The sequence below is a fragment of the Mastomys coucha genome, unplaced genomic scaffold (assembly GCF_008632895.1).
Source record: "Mastomys coucha isolate ucsf_1 unplaced genomic scaffold, UCSF_Mcou_1 pScaffold16, whole genome shotgun sequence".
NCBI classification, from domain to species: Eukaryota; Metazoa; Chordata; class Mammalia; order Rodentia; family Muridae; genus Mastomys; species Mastomys coucha.
In genome coordinates this window covers 74,944,909-74,967,277 of record NW_022196898.1, presented here as the reverse complement: position 1 = coordinate 74,967,277, position 22,369 = coordinate 74,944,909, and the positions used below count along the sequence as shown (strand labels likewise).

At 44.5% G+C, this 22,369-nt stretch overlaps 1 protein-coding gene and 1 long non-coding RNA gene across 29 annotated transcripts in view; one reads left to right on the top strand and one right to left on the bottom strand.

Annotated features, from left to right (window-relative positions):
- Positions 1 to 22,369, top strand: part of Ank2 (ankyrin 2) — a 576,750-nt gene that overhangs the window by 40,902 nt on the left and 513,479 nt on the right. The window lies entirely within an intron of this gene.
- LOC116093756 overlaps positions 15,992 to 22,369 on the bottom strand; it is a 12,424-nt gene continuing 6,046 nt past the window's right edge. Inside the window, exon 2 of the long non-coding RNA XR_004119828.1 lies at positions 15,992 to 16,624. This is a non-coding gene — a long non-coding RNA (uncharacterized LOC116093756). The remainder of the gene's footprint in view (positions 16,625 to 22,369) is intronic.

Sequence of the window (22,369 nt, the reverse complement as noted above, 5' to 3'; positions counted from 1 at the left end):
CCGCCGTCCTCCCCCACTGCTACCTCCCCCTACTTCCTATCCTTTGGTGCCTGACTTAATCCTGGCCCCACAAACTTTTCACTAACCTTTCCTGGCCATCCATCCTGTGCTATCTTCTTTCCTTGAGCTTTAGTGAGGTCAGCCATAAAGAGTCCTAGAGTCACCAAACTGGCAGCACCATAAGCCCTTTCTGGTTTAACCTTTCCAGATTGCATAAAGAGCTCATCCTTTAAAGCATATCTGATTCAGGACCAGGCAACAATATTTTGCATTCTCATGGCAAAGGGCTCAGTCTGGTGGCTAGCTCAGGGGTAGAGTGATTTATAACCAGGGCCTGGTTTCAGTTACAAAGGCAGCCTTTCTTCATTCATGGCCAGACAGCCGAATATGCCTTCCTCTGCGCTTCTTGGTTACTTTCCAAACTCCTGGGGTTTTGGTGTTGTTGTTTGGAGGGGTGTTTTGCTTTTGTTGTCATTTGTGGTTTTGTTGTTCTTGAGAGAGAGTTTCTTTGTGTAGCCCTGGCTGTCCTGGAACTTGCTCTGTAGATCATGCTGGCCTTGAACTCACAGAGATCCATCTGCCTGTGTCGACTGAGTGCTGGGACTACAGGTGTGAGCCACCACGCCCATCCCAGATGCTAGCTAATTTATTTTCTTCTTATTAATTTATTTATGTGCTTATTGCAGTGCTGGGAATTGAAGTCAGCGCTACACTGTTGCTTTTTACCAGTGTGCTAAACTCCCCACCCTGCCTTCCAAATTTCAAGTCTTTGCACTTCCCATTGCTGATGTTTCATAGAGGGAGGGGCTGACCTCCTTCCAGGTAGTAGGGACAGGATCCAGGCTGGATGGTACAGCACTTGAACTCAGGGTTTGAGAACAGGCGGCCCAGGTTACGATGAAAGACCTAAAGGGCTGCCAGGGTACTGCCGGCTGCCTTCCTTGTTCTATTTCTGCCCTATGTCCAGTCTTTCATTATTGCGTGGGTGTAGTTAGGAGTGCTTTTGAAATGGTCACCGGTTCTCTGTTCCCTTAAATGGTGACCCACCTCTGCCTGGAATAGTAGTTACATCCCATTTATTCGTTGCTGTAAAATATTTGCTTCTGATGATTGCTAAAACCTTTCCTAGTTCAAAATTTCTCCAGGCAGTGTAAAAACTTTTTACTAGAGCAGAAGTAGATGATGTACAGTTGGTAGGGGGATTCAGGTCCACTTTATAATTTTTCTTGTTTGGGGGAATTCTTTATTTGGAGGGAGATGAATAACGTTAGTTTCATATAAAACTAGCTTTAGTCTAGAAAAACACTACACTCCGAGCCTTCTTTTCCTTGGAGAAATTCCCTTACACTCATCTAGTAGGACCAATCCACTTCAGCTCCTTAGCCTCAGGTCCTGTGACCCTTGGCACAGTGTACTGAGTTTACAAACCCTGTCCTAAAGGTGCTGGCCCTCTAACTGGCTAAACAGGGACCTGGTAACAAGAGAGAGATAACCGGAGGGATGAAATAAACACAATGATAACATCAGTGGCGCCAAGAAACAGAGACTGTGAAACAGGAAGGAGGAGGAGGAGGACTCTTGGAGTTTGTAATCTTGAAAGCAGAGGGGAGAAAAGACAGTCTCCTGTTTTTATCCAGTGCACTGTAAAAGAGCCAATGTATTCACCCACAGCTTACCTCGACACCAGAGACTTAAAGAATGAAGCCTCAAAGACCCCGGGGAGTGACAGATGGGGAGGGGGATAGCTGGCCTAGGTGGGGATCTGGTCCCATGGCCCTAAGTGGTGGTAATGCAGTAGGACCTGTCTGTTTAGATTCTTTTCCTCTTAGTGTGAGGCATTCCTCCCTTGGGAAATCAGCAGCCGTATTTCTCATGAGGATTTTTTTACTGAGAGAAAGCCACATTTTTTTTTTCTGCTATAGTTTTTAGTGTGCTTCAGTCAAGGTGTCAAGTCTTGGGAGATCCTGTCCTATACCCCATCGAGTGAATAGTAAAGATGAGTTGGATCTTGCAAGGCCTGTGATCTGAGCTTCCTCTGGAAAACCAAGGCAGGAAGACTGCCATGGATGGGAAGCTGCTTGTGCTACTTAATGAATTCCAAGCCAGCCTGGGCTACAGAGTGAGTCTCTGTCCCCTCCAGCAAAACAAAACAAAACAGAACAAGCTAAACCCACTGAGCACCTAATAAACCGAAGTTGCCGTGCACTCCACAGGGTAGAGTTTGAAAGTTCCTTTCTCACTTCAACCTATGCAGGATATAAAACTATTGCCTCCATTTGACAAGAAAGAAAATAGATGAGGTTGGAAAGATGATTTTAAAGCATTTAACAAGGGTCGTATAGTAGTGACCCTTATGGCTTTTACTTGAGCACTCTGACTCCAAAGCCTGTGTTATAAAGGACTAACCTCCTTTGTGGAAGGAAGAGTTAAGGATTAGAGCTAAGAACTGGTTTACTCAGGATCACCACTGGTTATCAGAGTGGTGGAGTCAGGCCCAGGTCTGGCTGCTAGGAAGGCCTGCTAGGGAGCACATGGCCATCCCAGCGTGAGCGTGTGTGGAGGTCAGCAGACAACTTTGTGTAGTCCTTTCCGTCTACACAATTTCCGTGTTCACGTGTGAATTGTGGGAATGGAACCCAAGGCACCAGGTTTGTACAGCAAATGTCTTTACCTGCTGAGACATCTACCTGGCCCTACTTGTTATGCTTTTAAAAAAAGATTTTTTAAAACTTTGTGTATATGTGGGAACCCATGGAATTGGATACTCTGGAACTAGAGTTAAGGCAGCTGTGAACTGTCTAACATGGGTGTTGGGGCAGAAACTTAAGCCCTGCTCAAGGGCAGTACACACTCTTAGCTGAAGAGCCGTCTCTCCAGCCCCCAGAGATACAAGTTTATGTTGTTGTTGTTTGTTTGCTTGTTTTTTTTTGTTTTGTTATTTTTATTTATTTTATGTATCTGAGTGCTCTATCTGTGCGTACACCTACACACCAGAAGAGGGCATCAGAATCCATTATAGATGGTTGTGAGCCAGCATGTGGAATTGAACTCAGGACCTCTGGAAGGGCAGCCAGTGCTCTTAACCACTGAGCCATCTCCCAGCCCCAGATACAAGGTTTTGTGTCGCCTAGGACTTCCTTGAATTCTCTGCGTAGCTGAGGAAGGCTTGAGGTTGTCTTGGTCACCCAGGTGATGGTATCATAGGAAGGTTGCATCTCAAGTGTGATGGAGGACAGTTTGTTTGTTTTGTGTTTGTTGGTTTGTTTCCATCTGAACCACATCCCTAGCCACAGGACGTGGTGATACGTGTATAGGACAAAAGACAGGGGCTTCTAAGGGAGGCAAACATCTTTAATGTCAGCACCTAGGTGGAATGCAGAGACAAGTGGGTCTCCGTGAGTTCCAGGTCAGCCTGGTCTACACAAGTGAGTTCCAGGACAGGGACAGCTACATAGTGAGACCCTGTCATTTTGCATTGTAATCTTTCCAAGGTTACATTGTTTTAAGTAAGTGGTTAAATGTAAATTTGAGGTCACATGTAAATATTATCATTATGTTAGAAACCCAGTGTTTTTCTCTAGTTAAAGTCTTTTCTCTTTCATTGTACCTCAAAATCATGATATGTGGCACTGTGCAAACGTCTACAAGAAAATCCTTCCATAATCAATGTGTTCTCTAAAGAATATGGTAAGAGTTAACTCTAGAGATGGACCTTTGTCATCACATCAAGCTTCCTTTGAAGGACATATGAATGCCAGGCACCACCCACTTCCATCTCTGGTCCAGTCCAACTTCTTAGCCAGTCTGTCACAGCACGGAGCCAGCGCATGGGCAAGCATGCTCCATGAGCACAATTACAGTGAGAATTTCAAACCGCAGCTTGGAATGCTTACCTTGTTTAAAATGTTTCTAGGTCTCTTAGGGGTGGCTGGCTTCCACAATTTATATTGAATTTGAAATACAATTCTAACTATATTTTCCTCTCTGACCAGTTATTGATGTCATCTCTTTGCTAATTAATTTTTGGTTTTGTTTTTGAATCCCAATGCTGTAGGGGACAATACTGTCAGAACAGTCACTATAAGACAAGGAGACTTTTGGAACCAGCAAATCAGAATATTTAGCTTGTCCTCCCTCCCCCGCCCTGCCCTCCCCAACCTACCAGAAACATTTTCAGACTAAGATATTAAAGGAAGAAATCAGACCATTAACACCTCTGCCATGTTTCTTGACTGTCAATCCATAATCAGGATAATCTGGAGACTGTGGTCTGTGAGAGTGTGTATGTGTGTGAGTGTGTGTGTGTATGTCTGTGTATGTGTATGTCTGTGTGTTTGTGTGTATCTGTGTGGGTGTGTGTATGTCTGTGTGTGTGTATATGTCTGTGTATGTGTGTATGTCTGTGTGTGTGTGTCTGTGTGGGTGTATGTATGTCTGTGTATGTATCTCTGTGTGTATGTGTGTGTGTGTGCATGGGTCTGTGTGTGTGTGTGTATCTCTGTGTGTATGTATGTCTGTGTGTGTATATGTATGTCTGTGTGGGTGTATGTCTGTGTATGTGTGCGTGTGTACATCTGTATGTGTGTATGTCTGTGTGTGTGTATATCTGTGTATGTGTGTGTCTGTGTATCTCTGTGTGTATGTCTGTGTGTGTCTTTGTATATGTGTGTGTGTATGTCTGTATGTGTATATGTCTGTGTGTATGTCTGTGTATGCATGTGTATATGTGTGTATATCTTTGTATGTATGCATGTCTGTGTGTGTCTCTGTGTGTGTGTGTGTCTGTGTGTGTGTGTATTAGTTTGTGAAAGTCAGTCCATTTTGTTCTGTTCCCAGGTTCTCGTCTTGAGCTCACACTCCTCTGCCATTTGGCCCTGGAACCATATTCCATCACTGACGATTACAGGCTTGATACATTACACACAGAAGAATTTATGCTCTTCAAAGGGCTTCTGTATCCATGATATTTTTGCTCATGTCTTTCTTCCTTTTTTTTTTAAAGGCAGTACTGGGATTCGAGCCCAGGACCTTATCTATGCTATGCACAAGTGCTCTGCCACTGACCTCCCCCTAGTATCCCTGCTTTTCGTCATCATGTCCAGTTCTTCACTCAGTTCCTGTCATTTCTGTATTTTACAGTCAACTGCTCTGCTCACAGCAAGGAGCAGGACTGGAAGATCCTTAGGTGCGGCTTACTGTGAGATCCCCACTTTACAAAGGGAGAGACTGAAGTCTGGTGAGGTTTGGACAGACTGTAGATTTCCTCTAGACCGTCCTGTGGCTTCCCTGTACTCAGCTTTTCGGGCCAAAGATCAACCTTGGATGGCTGAGTGCTACATTTCCTCACATTAACTTTATTTTATTCTATGTAGACTTGAGAACAAACCATTTTCCTGGACCCTTTGGGCTGGAGCTGAGGGTGGAATATTTGCTGAGCTTATATAAGACCATAGTGTTGATCCCTACAAACAAACAAGACCAGACTATCTTCTCTAGTGTCACATCTTACTCTAGGATGCCTTAAATCAAAGTGTTTTAGGTGGGTTTATTATATAGACTCTTTCCCTCTTTGGTCACGCTGGAGAGCCAATGAGGGGTCTCATATTCTGGGTGAGCACTCTACCACTGAGCTATACACCAGCCCTAGAGCCCTATCCAGCCCAATGTGCTTTTTTAGAAAATATTTATTTATTTATTTTTATATATCTGAGTACACAGTCACTGTCTTCAGACACACCAGGAGAGGGCATTAGATCCCATACAGAGGTTACTGGAAATTGAACTCAGCACCTCTGGAAGAGCAATCAGTGTTCTTAACCACTGAGCCATCTCTCCAGCCCACAGTGTACTTTTTTTTTTGGACAGGGTTTCTCTGTGTAGCCCTGGCTGTCCTGGAACTCATTCTGCAGACCAGGCTGGCCTCGAACTCAGAAATCCGCCTGCCTCTGCCTCCTAAGTGCTGGAACTAAAGGCGTGCGCCACCACTGCCAGTCCACAGTGTACTTTTATATGCTTTGGTATTGATATTTTTCTCTTTCCTCTCCTCTTCTCTCCTCTCCTCTCCTCTCCTTTCTTTCCTTTAAAAACATTGTCTCACTATTTAAAATAACCTGGCTAGCTTGGAACTCTAATATAAAATGAACTTGAACTCAGAGATCCACCTGCTTCCACCTAACTATGCATGCAAGGGTGACCTAAAAGAGTCTGTTTCTTTAGCCTTCAATTTATTACTTACATGCAATCTGTGTCCTTCCCTTCCTCTTTTTCTTCCTTTTCTGTTTTGCTTGGAGGGTATGTGTCAATTTCTGTTTACCATAGCTTCCAAGTTCCATCACTGAGCTCCACTACACATGGTATATATATGATATGATTCATCATAGCAGTGCAAAGAAATATGTTGCACACATTTGCACAATATTTTTTGGTTTTGTTTTTGTTTTTGTTTTTTTCCGAGACAAGGTTTCTCTGTGTAGCCCTGGCTGTCCTGGAACTCAACTTTGTAGACCAGGCTGGCCTTGAACTCAGAAATCCGTCTGCCTCTGTCTCCCAAGTGCTGGGACTAAAGGCGTGAGCCACCACCGCCCGGCATTTCACAAATTTATGATAATAGTAATGTTTGCAAATAAGTTTATAAAAATGTTTATTGGAAAAGAAATTAGGTAACATGAAAGCAGTTCTGAATTTTCTTCTTTATCTTCTTCTTCCTCCTCCTCCTCCTCTTCTTCCTCCTTCTTTTCCTCCTCTTCCTCCTCCTCCTCCTTTTCCTCCTCCTCCTCCTTCTTCTTCTTCTTCATCATCATGATCATGACCAACATCATCTGACATGGGGTCTCAAAGTAGTCCAGACTGGCCTCAAAATCACTGTGTAGTGAGGATAAATTGAATTGCTGATCCTCCTGTCCCCACCTCCTGAGTGAATGCTGGGATTATGACTATGGGAATGCTGCACCACACTTGGCCCCGTTTTAAATATTAACTTTTGACGTTAACTTGTACTTAAGATTTTGTAAAAGTTAGTTTTTAAAAAATGCTTTTGACTTTCTAGTGCCATCTTGTGGCAGGAACTTACTATTAGAACTGAAGTTTGTTTTGCAAATGCTTAATTACTTGATAGTTTAATTCTATGCATATTCAATATCTCATTAGAGAGAATTAAACTTGCAAATTATAGAAAGGAAGTGCTAAATTGGACTTAAATAATGACTGTGGAATCATTTTGGAACGTTGATGACTTGTCAGTGCATTTAAAAAAAATCATTAAAAAGAAAAAAAATACTGGAGCAGAATCACCCAGCTGAACATGATTAAAGACGTAGACTCTAGCTCAAGGTCAATCTGTCAGTTTGTCAGGGGGGATTCTGTGTGGCTGTGGCTCTATGTCTCTGCAGGCCACTTTTCTCATTCATTGAATGGGGATAGTAATACTTTACTATTAATTACTCTGTTTTGTTTTTGAGACAGGGTTTCTCTGTATGGCCTTGGTTGTCCTGGAACTCACTCTGTAGACCAGGTTGGCCTCGAACTCAGAACAACACCTGCCTCTGCCTCCCAAGTGCTGGGATTAAAGGCGTGCGCCACCACTGCCTGGCTATTAATTACTCTTGCAAACTAGTTGGAATGTATAGTTAAAACACTTGCTAGGTTTCTTTTATTTATTTATTTTTTTTTTCTTTTTGAGACAGTGGGTCTTTGTGCAGCCCAGATGGAACTGATACTCACTGTGTAGACCAGACTTGGAGACTGGCCTTGAACTCACAGAATTCCTCCTGCTTTTGCCTCCGGAGTTCTGGGATTGAAGGTGTGCACAGCCACGCCCAGCAGCTGCTAATTTTAGAGGCTGGCAGCAATTTAGAGTAGCTGTGTAAACTGAATTTTGGACAACTCAGTCATTTCAGATGTTTAACTGGTCAAGACTATGCACTTTGCGAAGAGGCTGCAGACTGACCTACAGTCCAATTTCTCAAAGCAAACGGGTGCCCCACCCCCTCTGTCTGTGGCTGCCTTCTCTTCAGTAGTTTCCTTTAGCTCTCATGGGGCCATGGAACGCTTCTATTTACCCCTGTGAATCGTCCTTAGGACCTTGGGGAATTTCTTGTTCTGCAAGTTTATACAGGATCTTGCCCTTAAAAGCTGACTTCCTGCCTAGCTGGGCTCCTGGGAGGAGACACAGTAGCTAATGGTCCTCTACGCTTTCAGAGGCACAGGTACACTCACCTACGAGCTGAGCCTACAACTTCACCCAGATTTATTTCCGACAAACAGGAGATTTCTTCTGCGAAAAAAATCATTCCCTCCAGGCTCACAGACTTAATCTCGAGGGGATTTCCTGTATCTCTCATTCAGTCTTCCGGACTCCACTCTCCTTGGCTTTCTTGAATGCGGCTAATGGAAAACCCGTGCACAGCGGCGGAGGCTCAGCTCGAGCTCAGAAGCCAGTACAGGGATATCGTGTGTCTCAGGATTAAGCGACCTGGGGCTGGAAAGATGGCTCAGAGGTTAAGAGCACTTACCACTCTGATGAAGGATTTGAGTTCAATATCTAGCAACCCACATGAGGGGCTGACAACCACTCCAGCTCCAGGGAACGCGATGCCCTGCCCTCTTCTGGTCTTTGAGAGTATCTGGCACCCGCGCGCATGTACGTGTACACATAGATAAAAAGGAAAGTATGTTTTTTTCTTTATAAAAAAATCTCATTTAGGTCATGACAGTTGTAACCACATCTGGAGAGCAAAGCTGAAAATTAAATTCAATGTTGCTTTTCCTTTCTCTGGAAATTATGTTTCCTCTCTCTCCTGGTATTTCACAGCCAGTTTCTTCACTGGAAACGGCCTCTGCTCTGGTTTCTTATTCCAGACAGAATCCCCATTCCAACTCTGAATTAAAGTAGTGACTAGCGACCAGGCCACAGACACCGGACCGGGTGCAGTGGCCTACATCTGGGCACTGTGTGCTCTGCTCATAGCACTTGGGTAGTGAAGGACCAGGATGGAGATCCAGGGATTCAGAGTCATAGTGACTCTGAGGCCAGCCTGCATTACACAGGGGCCGTCTCTATCCCAACCCTCTCCAACAAATGTTGCCAATAAAACATTTAAAGAATGTGTGAGTGGGGCTGGAGAGATGGCTCAGCGATAAGTGTTTTCCTGGCACGCACAGTACACTGAGTTTCTTCTCCAGCATCGAAAAAACCAGACTGGCACACAAGTTAGGTGTACTGAGGACCGTAGGTTCCTGTTGGGGGAAGACAGACAGCTGACAGTCTGATTGCATTGCCTGGATACTCACAGGAGTTCGAACACCTCTGGTCCTGAATTTACAAATGCAACAGTGAAGAGCAAGGAAGGAGCTGGGTGGTGGTGGCGCAAGCCTTTAATTCCAGCACTTGGGAGACAGAAGCAGGTGGATTTCTGACTTTCAGGCCAGCCTGGTCTACAGAGTGAGTTCCAGGACAGCCAGGGCTACACAGAGAAACCTTGTCTCAAAAAGAAGACTAAGGAAGGGAGATCAGCTTTAGCAAGGCCAAGAAACTGGAAGGGTGATTTTTTTTTTTAAAAGACTCGGTATGTACACCTTTTATTACAGCATATAAGGCAAATTTAGACTCGTGGGTCTTGCGGGGTGGGGGAGCAGGGAGCAGACAGTTCTCATAGGTCATGGTAGAGTGACTTTTAGCATGTTCTGTTGGACACTATCTAGGGTATATCAGATTCTTGGCATTACATCTTTTCTTCCCTCCACATTTGATCCAATGCACTTCTTCTTGAAGACTCAGAATAGCTAGGATAATTCTCAAACCAGGTTTGGAGAGTAGCGTTTATTAGGTCTTCACGGATTCTGGGAATTTGTAGTGTGGAACAGAGACCCTTCTTTCTAGTTCATCTTATGTTCAGTTGCAGAGAGCCTCAAGGCAGCAGGAGCAGGGGCGGTGCTGCCCCCTAGGGGAATTCAGGGAAGTGAACGATAGACACCTCCAGCTGTCCTGTCTCTGGATTTGGGTTAGAATTTACACTCTTGGCTTTCCTGGGTTTCCAGTTTTCAAATGAAAATTTCTGGGGCATAGGCTTCCTAGTCACACAATCCCTTACCTGTTTCTTCATATGTATGCCCATGCATGCATTTCCTACTGACTTTATGTCTCCAGAGAACTGAGACTAACCCAAGGTTCCTAGGTGACTACAGCAGTGTTTACACTAAGGTCTTTCTTTTCTCCTTTTTCTATCAGTGCTGTATGAAGTAGCAACAGGTAGTTAATTTCCACCCTCTCCCTCCTTCTTTTCCTCTCTCTTTCTCTCCCTTCTCCCCTTCCTTCTTTCTTCTCTGTCTCTTTGTCTTCCCACCACCCCCTATCTGACTCAGCCCCTCTGACTTGTGCAGACATGAGGTTGGTTGTGAATGCTTTTGATTCTGTGCTCTTTGCCCCTTTGAGTCTCAGAAATCATTCAAACTGCCTTTGCTCCATTCTCCATATCCCTGGTGAGTAGATGACACTGAGGGGGAGTCCCAGGGAACAAATGGGGGGCACCTATCTGGAAGTCTGGAGGGCCCAGGACTGGGAACAGATGACAGAGAGCTAGCCAGGGTTGTTGAAATGTCACTGGAGGAGCACTGGCTGGAGGGACATTGTCTGTGCTTCAATGTCTTGTGTTTCCTCTGGAGTTCCTCTTTGCTGATGCCACATGAAGCTGTGAACTCCTCAGACTTCCTGTAGGACAGCAGCATACGGCACGGACCCATTCCCAAATGGACAAAACCCTGGGCAGTTTATTGCTCTAGCTCCATCGTGGTGGTGTTGGGCACACTGGAGCCTCAGGCCTATCATGGTGGAGTGAGCAAGTGACTCATCCAATTTCAGGATCTTCTTTTGGCAATTATTTTTTATAAGTGCATGTTAATTGTGTGGGAAATTAGTTTTCTGTGCACGGCCTTCTTTTGTCTGTGGCCCAGAGATATTGGAGATGAATGTCAATGTGTCCTCTTAGTACAGGGCAGGATGATTAGAAAGTGGTTCATGCCAGCAGAGGGCTAAGCTGAGAGGAACATGGAGGGGGACCATGGAGAGCTCTTTGGGTCTGAGCAGAGTCTGCCTCATTGCATTGTATCCTGGGAGGCTATAAATACCCATAATGAGCCAGGGGCTTGATACATTGTGGGGATAGATGTTTGATTTTGTTTTATTCCCTTTGAAGAATAAACAAGAGTTTGATTTATACTCTTGGAGCTTCTTTCTAGACCACAAAGTCTCTCTGTGTAGCACTGGCTATCCCAGAATGCATTGGGTAGAGCAGATTGGCCTGAGTCACAGAGATCCACCTGTCTCTGCATCCAGAGTACGGGGATAAAAGGTGTGCACCACCACAACTGGCCACAAAACACAATTTGATATGTCATTTCGAGTCACCGTTCATTACCTTTACTGCTGTTTTGTTTTGTTTTGTTTTTTTCGAGGCAGAGTTTCTCTGTATAGCTCTGGCTGTCCTGGAGCTCACTCTGTAGACCAGGCTGGCCTCGAACTCAGAAATCCGCCTGTCTTTGCCTCCCAAGTTCTGGGATTAAAGGCATGCACCACCACTGCCCGGCTCTTTACCACTGTTTTCTAAATCTGTTGGATGACTTTTCCCGGAAAGATTTAAAGAAATGTCCATTCCTCAGAGGACACTGACAGATAAAAGAAGGATTCTCTCCAGGGCCAGCCCAGGGAAGCAATGAGTTTAGTGGAGTTACCCACAGAGCATGGGTGACTCAGAAAAGTGCCACCTCAGCTGCTGCTTGCCTCTTACTTAGTGACCTTTGGAACCTTGAATCTAGGAGCATGATGAGCCCATGAGCATCTCATTGTCCTGTGAGCCTTGAGTCTCGTGGTGACTCACCCATCTCCATCTACCGGGAAGTGCTCAAAGCCCTGATCTCCTGAGCGTCTTGTGCGGGTCATCACAGCAGCTCTGTTTCAAGACGGTGATGACCACGAGCAACCCAGAGAAGTGGCTACAGCCTTGCGAGCGTTAGAATCACCAGGAGGGGCTGATAGAATAGACTCCTCGGCTCCATCCCCAGAGAGTCTCTCTTTGAGACAGGGTTTCTCTGTGTAGCCCTGGCTATTTGAAAGTTTGGTGGATAATGGTGTAATCTTCACACGAACTGAAGTGTCACCACGCATGAGGGTGTGCGCATGGAGGCCAGAGAAGACATTGAGTAGGCTGCTTTTTCATGGTTCTTATTACTGTGAGGCAGGGACTCTCACTAACCCTGGTGCTAAGCTGGTGGCCGGCAAGCCTAAGCAGTCTATTTGTCTCTCCCCCCGCCCCCCGAGGTACTCAGGCCACTTCTGCTGGTGTATGTGGGTTCTGGGATACGAGATCAGGTCATCAGACTTGTGCAACAAGCACTCTCTTACGCAGGAGGCCATCTCTCCAACCTTTGCACTGACCCTTTGCACTGAGATTTTAAAGACTACTAGCTTATGCATTTTATTTTGCCTGCACATGGTCTGTGTACTATGTGTGTGTCTGCTGTCCTTAGAGGCCAGAAGAGGGAGTCAGATCTCTGGCACCGGAGTTACCGCTGGTTGTGGTCTACCATGTGGGTACTCGGAATCAAACCCAAGTTCCCTGGGAGAGCACCCAATACCCTTAACTTCTGAGCTATCTCTCTGTACCTATAAACAAAGGGACATCCCTCCACTGAGGTCTGGAGGAGCCATTCAAGCTGGCAGACACTAGGTTCCCTCCTTTCTGTGGCTGCTGAAATTTGATATGATATGGGGAAAAGCTCATAGATAACAATATTCCACAGTTTCGGACACTCATTTGCAACCTACTTCAATGTCTTTAATAAGATTTCCTGGCTTGTTTTTGTAAACTGGACTAATAACAACCCTTCTAGCACACTCAAGATTATGGTTACAAGAAGAATTGGCTGTGTTTAGGAGAGGAAATCATAATGCATTGTTCTACAAATATGCATTAGACTGTGTCAGCCAGAGCCCCGCTACTGCAGTGACTAGCTAAATAAAACCACTGAAGTATAACTTAGAATTGGCAGTGACAAACATCTGTGGACAGCACAAGATCACATACACCGAAGTCTGGGAGACCTATCAATGCATTGTACTGTTTATTTCCTTACAATGTGTGTCATGCTAGTTTCCCTGAAGCAGGCAGACAGATATTGGTGCTTTGATTGTCTTCTTGGACTAAGTGTGAAGGAACCTTTGTTTGTTTGTTTATTTGTTTCTTCAAGACAGGCTTTCTTTGTGTAGCTAGCCCTGGCTGTTCTGGAACTTACTCTGTACACAAGGCTGGCCTCGAACTCACAGAGATTTGCCTGCTTCTGCCTCCTGAGTGCTGGAATTAAAGGTGAGCACCACCACCTTTAGTAAGTAGGAAACCAATTTATTTTTAAAATTATCTTTAATCTCTTTTTAGAATCTAGTCATTATCCTCTTCCCAGTCTGCTCTCTAAAATTTCCTCATCCCATTCCTTCTCCCCTGCCCCTGTCTCCAATAGGACGTCCCCCCAAATCCCCACCCGCCAGGCCTCCCCAGTCCCTGGGGCCTCAAGTCTCTAGAGGGTTAGGTGCATCTTCTCTGACTGAGGCCAGACCTGGAAGTCCTTTGCTGTATATGTGTCAGGGGCCTCATATCAGCTGGTGTATGCTGCCTGATTGGTGACTCAGGGTCTGAGAGATTTCCAAGTAGGAAAGCAATTTTTAAGAAAGGGCGCTAGCCCATAAAAGTATGTCAACTAGGTTATTTGTTTGCTAGTTTAGGGGCTAGTTTGCCATGCAGGAGTGCCTCTCAAATAACCACCCAGTGCATTGTGGTCTGGGACTACATTGATTTGGTGTGTGTGTGTGTGTGTGTGTGTGTGTGTCCGTGCGTGCGCGTGCACATGCGCACATAAGAAATTGGATGCATGACATCTCATAATAATATCTGACTTACCATTTGTAGAAGTTCTGGCACTTATTCTGCTTTCTGGCCTGCTTGGGAAGATCCAGAGAAATCAAATTTGTACCAAAGTGTTCAGAAATCCAAGTTTGCTCCTAGGGAAGCTTATTCTAGCACCATTCAACCCAAGGGATCTCAAATCCTGACTCACCAACACTGCATTTAGGACTGTGGGGCAGCCTCCTCATGAACCCTGGCATAATGACCACAGCTATGCATATCTTATCATATCAATAAGAAATAAGTAATTTGGTGGATAGATAGGTTTTTTAAATGATTTATTTATTTACTATATATAAGTACTCTGTAGCTGTCTTCAGACTCACCAGAAGAGGGTGTCAGATCTCTTTACAGATGGGTGTGAGCCACCATGTGGCTGCTGGGATTTGAACTCAGGACCTCTGGAAGAACAGTCAGTGCTCTTAACCACTGAGCCATTTCTCTAGCTCTGATAGATAGTTTTTTAATTAATTCATTTATTTGATGCATACAAGTACGCTTTCTGCATGTATACCTGTGTGCCAGAAGAGAGCATCAGATCCCATAACAGATGGTTGTGAGCCACCAAGTGGTTGCTGGGAATTGAACTCAGGACCTCTGGAAGAGCAACCAGTGAGCCATCTCTCCAGCTGGATAGATACATTTTTATTGTATTTTTGTATATGTTTTGTTATCTATGTGTCTGCCGTGTGTGTAGCCCACTGAGGCTAGAGTAGATGTCCGATGCCCCGGAGCTATAGTGGCAGGCCCGCTGATATCAGTGCTGAAAAATGATCTCAGGTCCTCTCATTCTTTGGAAGAACAGCTAGTGTTAACTGATGAGCTGTTTCTTCTTCCTGATAGTTTTCATATTTGTTTATTTGTGTTTTTTTTTTTCAAGACAGGATTTCTGGGTAGCCTTGGCTGTCCTAGAACTCACTCTGTAAACCAGGCTGGCCTCGAATTCAAATATTCACCTGTCTCTACTTCCTGAGTGCTGGGATTAAAGGTGTGTGCCACCACACGTTGGTTAAAAGTGCTTGTGAAAGACCCCTGTGGGGAGACCCCCACTCAAATCCCGGGAGGATGTGCACCCAAGGAATCACGAGAGACCGTCTTGATGTAATTACAAGAGGTAGTTTTATTTTCGGAGTGCTCCGGGCTGACACCACACCTATCTCACACAAGAGATAGTGGGATTGACCACAAGGCTCAGGGGTTAGGGGTTTATATAGGAAAAAGGTCTGGGGTAGCAAAGGAGTCAGTGTGGCTATACATGATTGGCTAGTTCAAATATTAACTATATTACGTGTAGAACAGAGTGGAAAATTCTTAAGGTTGGTGTTAATCTGAGTCAACAGAGCATCTGACCTTAAACCATATCTAAGAGGACCAGATGGCCCACTACTCAGTGTCTGTCCAGATATATCCTTGCATGTTTTCTCTTTTATATTTTTTTGGCCTGTTAGTTCCCAGAATGTCTTAATAGCTTGCTTATTTTTGCCTAGGCTTATTTGGACATATTCGACCTGGTCCACTGTGTTTTTTTTTTTAAACCTGCAATTTTCTCATTAGCCAGCACAAGTCTCAAATTTAACTCTTTCACTTGTTGCTCTTCTAAAGGACCTGGGTTTAATTTCTAGCACCCACACAGTGGCTTACAACTGTCTGTAACTTTTTTTTTTTTTTTTTTTTCGAGACAAGGTTTCTCTGTGTAGCTCTGGCTGTCCTGGAACTAACTCTGTTGACCAGGCTGGCCTTGAACTAAGAAATCCGCCTGCCTCTGCCTCCCAAGTGCTGGGATTAAAGGCGTATGCCACCACCGCCCAGCAACTGTCTATAACTTAAGTTCACAAAGCCTATGCTCTTTTCTGGACTTTGTGATTGCTTACCAGGTACATACCTGGTTCACAGACACACATGCAGGTACAACGTTCATATCCATGAAGTAAAGTTTACATAAATAAACAAATGAATAAATAAAAATTAAAAAATTTTTATTGACAGTGAAGTTTAATGATATGCAGATTTTCACTTACAGAATCAGTCCAACTCTAGAAATGTAAGAGAGATCCTCAGACATTTACCTTTATTTTATGTGTTCGAGTGTTTTGCTTGTATATACGTATGCACACCATGTGTGTGTCTAGTGCTTACAGAGGCCAGAAGGGTGCCAGGTCCCTTGGAACTGGAGTTACAGCTGGAGTTGTGAGCCTGCATGTGGATGCTGGGGACTGAGCCTGAGGCAGCTGCAAGATCAGCAAGTTCTGTCAAGCCCTGAGTCATTTCTCTGGCCTCTGAGATTCTCAGAACTTGAACTGGGATTTAGCATTTTCTTCCTAGTTCTGGAATGTGAGGTATTCTAATTGTTTATCACACATATTTTTATTTTAGACCAGTTTCCAACCATCAGGCCTTTCTCTTGTCTTCAGATGAACAACAAAATTCTAAAAGAGGAGGAAAATGAGATTCTCGGGCCAGTGTGGTTTTTCCAGAACCAGTTCACTGCAGTGCTCTTTCAAGGTTTCCTTTCTCCCAGGAACTCTGCCAGAAGATGGCGTTGTGCTCTCAGAACACACCCTCTGCAGTGGAGTCTTTAGACCTCGGTGATAACTGCAGGCAGAGGTGCATTAGCAGGGGATGCTGACAGGAAATGAGTTTGCTTGGGCATCCACTCAAGGACAGTCCATTAAGGTCTGCAAAATTGCAACATCACAGATGAAAGACTTTTAAATCCCATTGCTGGCGCACCAGTACAACTCTTTCATTTCAATTTAGACTCAAGCAACAAAGGCACCGTAGTTAAGGGAGAAGAGAGTTATAATTATGAACGAAACAAGGGAAGTCTAAGAGGAATCAATACATTGGCTTTGCTGTACAGTAGCAGAATATAAAGTGTGACGATAGTATTGAGTATTTGTAGCATTTAAAGAACACATACTTTTATGCTAGCATACTTCAATGATTAAACCAACTTTCAGCATTCAACGGTTTTTCCTTTTTTATTTCATTTTTTTAAAAAGACTATTTGTTCTATTTTATGTGTTTAGGCATTTTACCTGCTTATATGTCTGGGAAACATTCATGTGTTGTCTAAGGAGAACAGAATAGGGTGTCAGATCCTCCTGGAAGTGGGTGTGCCTAGTATAGTTGGAAGCCAGAAGAAGGTACCTGGAAATGGAGTTACCAGATAGTTGAGAGCCACCATGTGGATGCCAGGAACTGAACTCAAGTCCTTTGCAAGAACAAGTGCTATTAACTATGGAGCTACCCCTCTGCTCTGAAAGCACATGAATTTATTAACAGTTCCTGCTGGTGGTCGTGTGTGCCATTTGCAATGTCATGTTATGACAGACAGTGCTCCTACAACTATCCATGGCATGGCCCCGTAAGTAGGTCGCCAGCACACAGTCTTATCAAGATGGCAACTTAGGAATGAAATGTGTCTTAGTCACTGTTCTACTGCTGTGACGAAGAGACACCATGACTGTGGCAGCTCTTCTAAAAGAAAGCATTTAATCAGGGGCTTCTTTACAGTTTCAGAGGATCAATCTGTTATCATGGCAGGGAGAGTGACAGTAAGCATGGCACTAGGACAGGAGAGACACACAGAGAGAAACAGAGAGAGAGAGACATAGAGAGACAGACACAGAGAGAGAGACAGAGAAACAGAGACAGAAAATCAGAGAGAGACAGAATCACAGAGACAGAGACACAATGATTAGGCCTGGTATGGGCTTTTGAAGCATCAAAGCCAACTCCCAGTGACATGCTTTCTCCAACAAGGGAGCCACATCTCTTAATTGTTCTTTTTTTTTAAAAATTTATTTATTATTATATGTAAGTACAGTGTAACTGTCTTCAGACACTCCAGAAGAGGACATCGGATCTCATTACAAATGGTTGTGAGCCACCATGTGGTTGCTGGGATTTGAACTCAGGGCCTCTGGGGGAGCAGTCAGTGCTCTTACCCACTGAGCCATCTCTCCAGCCCCCTCTTAATGGTTCTTGATCCTTCTCAAACAGCATTCAAGTACATGAGCCTACGGGGCACATTCTAACTCAAAGCGCTACAAAGTGAATAGCTAAAAAATCTGAAATAACCTTACTTTCCTTTTAGAATATATCAGATTGGTTTTTATTTCATAGGCCTGCCCTGCCCCCCACCAAATATTCAAGTAATTCTCATTGAGTCTTTTTTTTTGTTTTGTTTTGTTTTGTTTTTCGAGACAGGGTTTCTCTGTGCAGCCCTGGCTGTCCTGGAACTCACTGTGTAGACCAGGCTGGCCTCGAACTCAGAAATCTACCTGCCTCTGCCTCCCAAGTGCTGGGATTAAAGGCGTGTGCCACCACAGCCCGGCTCTCATTGAGTCTTATGACAGGCTCTAGTCCATGTCTTTTCTGGAAAAGCTAGCTCCCCTTCAGGGCAATTGGACAGATGCAGAGAGTAGGCAGTGAGCTGGGAAGTGCTTCCGTCATTGACACTGGAGCCAGCAAAGTCAAATAAGAGAAAACCAACCAGAATGGTAGGAAGGGAGGGACCCTAGAAACTTATAATAAGTTATCTCATAAAGCAAATGACTTCAGTGTAACTTTGGTGAAACAGCTGCTCGCTCTACACAGAAATAAATCTGAAGATTTCACGGGCTGTGGATGTGAATGACAGAAGGGTTTGGGCACATGCCCTGCTGGAAATATTTAGACCTTCTTTAAAACGTTCACCCATTGCTGCTGTCGATATTCTCTCTCTCTCTGATCTCTGTAGCACAGGCTTGCTTTGTTGAACCCCCAGTCCTCCTGCCTTGATCTCTTTTCTTTTCTTTTCTTTTTTTAAAATCAGTATACAAAAGTTAAGTTTTGTTAGGATATTTTTCAAATACAGTTTGTTTTCGTTGTTTTCCCTTCTCTTGTTTTTTTTTTCACCCCAGACTCCTTTTTTTAGTACTTTCTTTTTAAAGATTTATTTACTTTATGTATATGAATACACTGTTGCTGTCTTAGAAACACCAGAAGAGAGCATCAGATCCCATTACAGATGGTTGTGAACCACCATGTGGTTGCTGGGACTTGAACTCAGGACCTCTGAAGGAACAGTCAGTGCTCTTAACCACTGAGCCATCTCTCCAGCTCCTTTTTGGAACCTTCCTACACCCAGCAGCCCTCTCTCCCCTTTCATGGTACACTGGTCTTTGGCACTCCCTTACCTCTTGCTTTTCTCAGCATCCCTTTTCTCTTCCTATAGCCTCCTCTCTTGTCTCAGAGTCTGTCCCCACTCTCACAACCTGTCACTTACATACAAACATTACAAGCTAGGATCTGTGTACGAGCAAGAACACATAGTTTTTATTTTTCTGAGCCTGTGTCAATTTGCTTACTATAATACTTTCTAGATCTACCCATTTTTCTGCAAGTTTCATAATTTCAGCTTTCTTCCGAGCTGAGTAAAGTTCCATTGCGTGTGTGTATAGGGTGTACGTGTGACACATAAGTCCATGCACACACACGCAGGCAAAATACTCATATACATAAAAAAAATAGTCCGTCGGATGTATGCCAAGGAGTAGCGTAGCTGTGTCATATGGTTGCAACATCTTCCTTCCTTCCTTCCTTCCTTTCTTTCTTTCTTTCTTTCTTTCTTTCTTTCTTTCTTTCTTTCTTTCTTTCTTTCTTTCTTTCTTTCTTTCTGACAGAGTCTCTCTATTATGTAGCTCTGGCTGCCCTGAAGCTTTCTTATTGGGCCAGGCTGACCTCGAACTCACAGAGATTCACCTGCCTTTGCCTCCCAAGTGTTGGAATTACAGATGTTTGCCACCATGCCCTGACATTTCTTAATTTATTGATAATCATGCACACACACATACACACACACACACACACACACACACACATTCTGGTTCTTTTCACTCTGCATCATTTGCTCTTATTCCCTCCCATTTCTGAGGAGCCCTCTACCGTCTTTCTCCTGACCAGCTGGGTTCCTTGCGGATTGCTTGCATGAGCACAGTTGACTGACTATTTACTGGAACATAGGCAATGTGCAAGTGCCAGTGGCTACCCCAGTGTAGGAAACAGCACTTTAACAGTGCTTCAGAGAGAAGTGGGGCCTCGTGAGTCCCTCATGACAAAATGTTGACTGGCATGTCTCTCTCTCTCTCTCTCTCTCTCTCTCTCTCTCTCTCTCTCTCTCTCTCTCTGTGTGTGTGTGTGTATTGAGACCGGGTATCTGAATATAATTCTGGTTGGTTTGGAGCTCACTGTGTAGACCAGGCTGGTTTCAGACTCACAGCGATCCACTTGCCTCGGCCCCTTGGGTGCTGGGGTTAAAGGAGTGGGCTGCCATGACTGGCCTTGACTACTTATCTTGTACAGGTCACTGGAGCTGCGGTGAGGACTTAGATGCAGAGCCCTGCCATGCCCAGACGATACTGTTTTCAGGACTTTTACGGTCCTCCATCTCTTACGTTCTAACTCCTATGAGCCTTTGAAAGAATGATGTCGATGTCTCCCTAAGGGCTGAACACTCAGCAATCATTTACTACGGCACGTGTTATAGACTACTTTCACTGGGGGTGGGGGTGGGGGGGTGGAGAAAATCTTCTCCGAAAAAGACGAGAGCAGCGTCAATCTATAGCTGTCGTCATGATTACTAAAAGGCACTTTGACATCACATCCATTTAACAGAACAATAGTTGGTTTTTTCCTCTATGGCCTATCTTCTCCCCAGGACTAGGTTTATAGAGCCAGGTATGAGTTCCTTCCTATGAAGTAGTCCTGAGATCCAATCGGAAAGTGGTTGGTTGACTCCTTAAAAGTCCACCACTATTACCCAGTAGGAAGATGTTGCCTGACATTGTTATTGAGGCGTTCAGGATGCACTGCTAGCTAAGACTATTATTGATGGCTTTTTTTCTCTCAGCGGCATGAATGGCAACGTTGAGAGCTATGAAAGCTAGCCAACAGACAAAGGATGCTTCACAGTTCAGTTCTCTACATCCTGTGAGCAAAGGGGGCCTTGTTTTCAGCACTAGGGTCTTGCCACCCTGTTCTGGGGGAGGGCAATAAAAAGTAGTGTCAATGTCGGGATCACTGGGGTTGGGCTCTGAAGCTTCCTTAACCAACAACTCAGATGGAGAGATGGCATGGCTGTCTCTGGGAGTTTGACTCACTAACCCCTGTCTTCTGAGGGAAGATTTTTTGTTTTTGTTTTGTTTTTTTTCGAGACAGGGCTTCTCTGTGTAGCCCTGGCTGTCCTGGAACTCACTCTGTAGACCAGGCTGGCCTCGAACTCAGAAATCCGCCTGCCTCTGCTTCCCAAAGTGCTGGAATTAAAGGTGGTGGCACACGCCCGGCTCCTTTCCCTCTTTTTCACACTGATCCACGCTTCTGCCCCCTGACTGCTGGGATTAAAGGCGTGAGCCACTACTGCCCGGAGAAAGTGGATTGGTAGCATGGTGAGAGGTGGGGGTTGTATTCTGTTTCATAAATGGGGTGAGAGTGGATACTGCAGAACTGGGCACAGCTGATGTTTTTCTTTCTACGGTGTCATGCCGGTGTGCATGAATGTCCTGGCTAATGCTCTCAAGAGCATCAATAATTCTGAGAAGAGAGGAAAACACCAAGTCCTTTTAAAAGCTGCAGTCAGTTCCTAATGGTGATGATAAACCGTGGTTGGTTATCTTGGCCGATTTGAAATCACCAATGATCACAGAGCTGGGAAAGTCACCGTTACCCTTGCAGGCAGGTTACATTAGCATGGAAGCATCACCCCCAGATTGGACTCAGCTCAAAGACCTAGAAAAACGACTGAATAGTTTGCACCCTTCCTGTCAGATTGGTTTCAGCAAACAGAGAGCTTCAGCTGGCATCATGGCCTCCAACAAACAGAGACAAAAAACACACGGGAAAGAACATCCTGAGATTCCTTTGTAGGGATGTAAGACATACATATAAATAAAAGGCGCTTATAGGAAAAGGAAGGCTAAGTGGGAAGCCCTGAGTGGTGGCTTACACATGTAATTCCAGCACTTGTGGATGGAGGCAGGAGGATTGTTGTGGATTTGAGGCCAGCCTGGGTTACGAAGTGAGACTCTGTCTCAACAAAACAAAACAAAGACGAACAAGACAAAACAAAACAAAAGCTAAATTGGTTGAGTGGCCAAAATGATACATGCGTAAAATCCCAACAACTCAGGCAGTGAGGCAGTTTTGGCTACATAACACATTTAAAGACAGTCTGAGCTATATGAGACTCTGTCTCAAAAACTAAAAGGAGGTTATAGGCTAAGTTGGTTAAATTTTATCTTTTTTGACTATTATTACCATTTAAAAAAGAACAGCTTCCTCTTTTTGATCCCTGGAGGTAGCTTTGGAGTTGTATGCTGTAGGGACTCAGATCTTAGAGCTTTTCCTCTTCCAGCACAGTTGGGAAAGCTGAGAGGGGG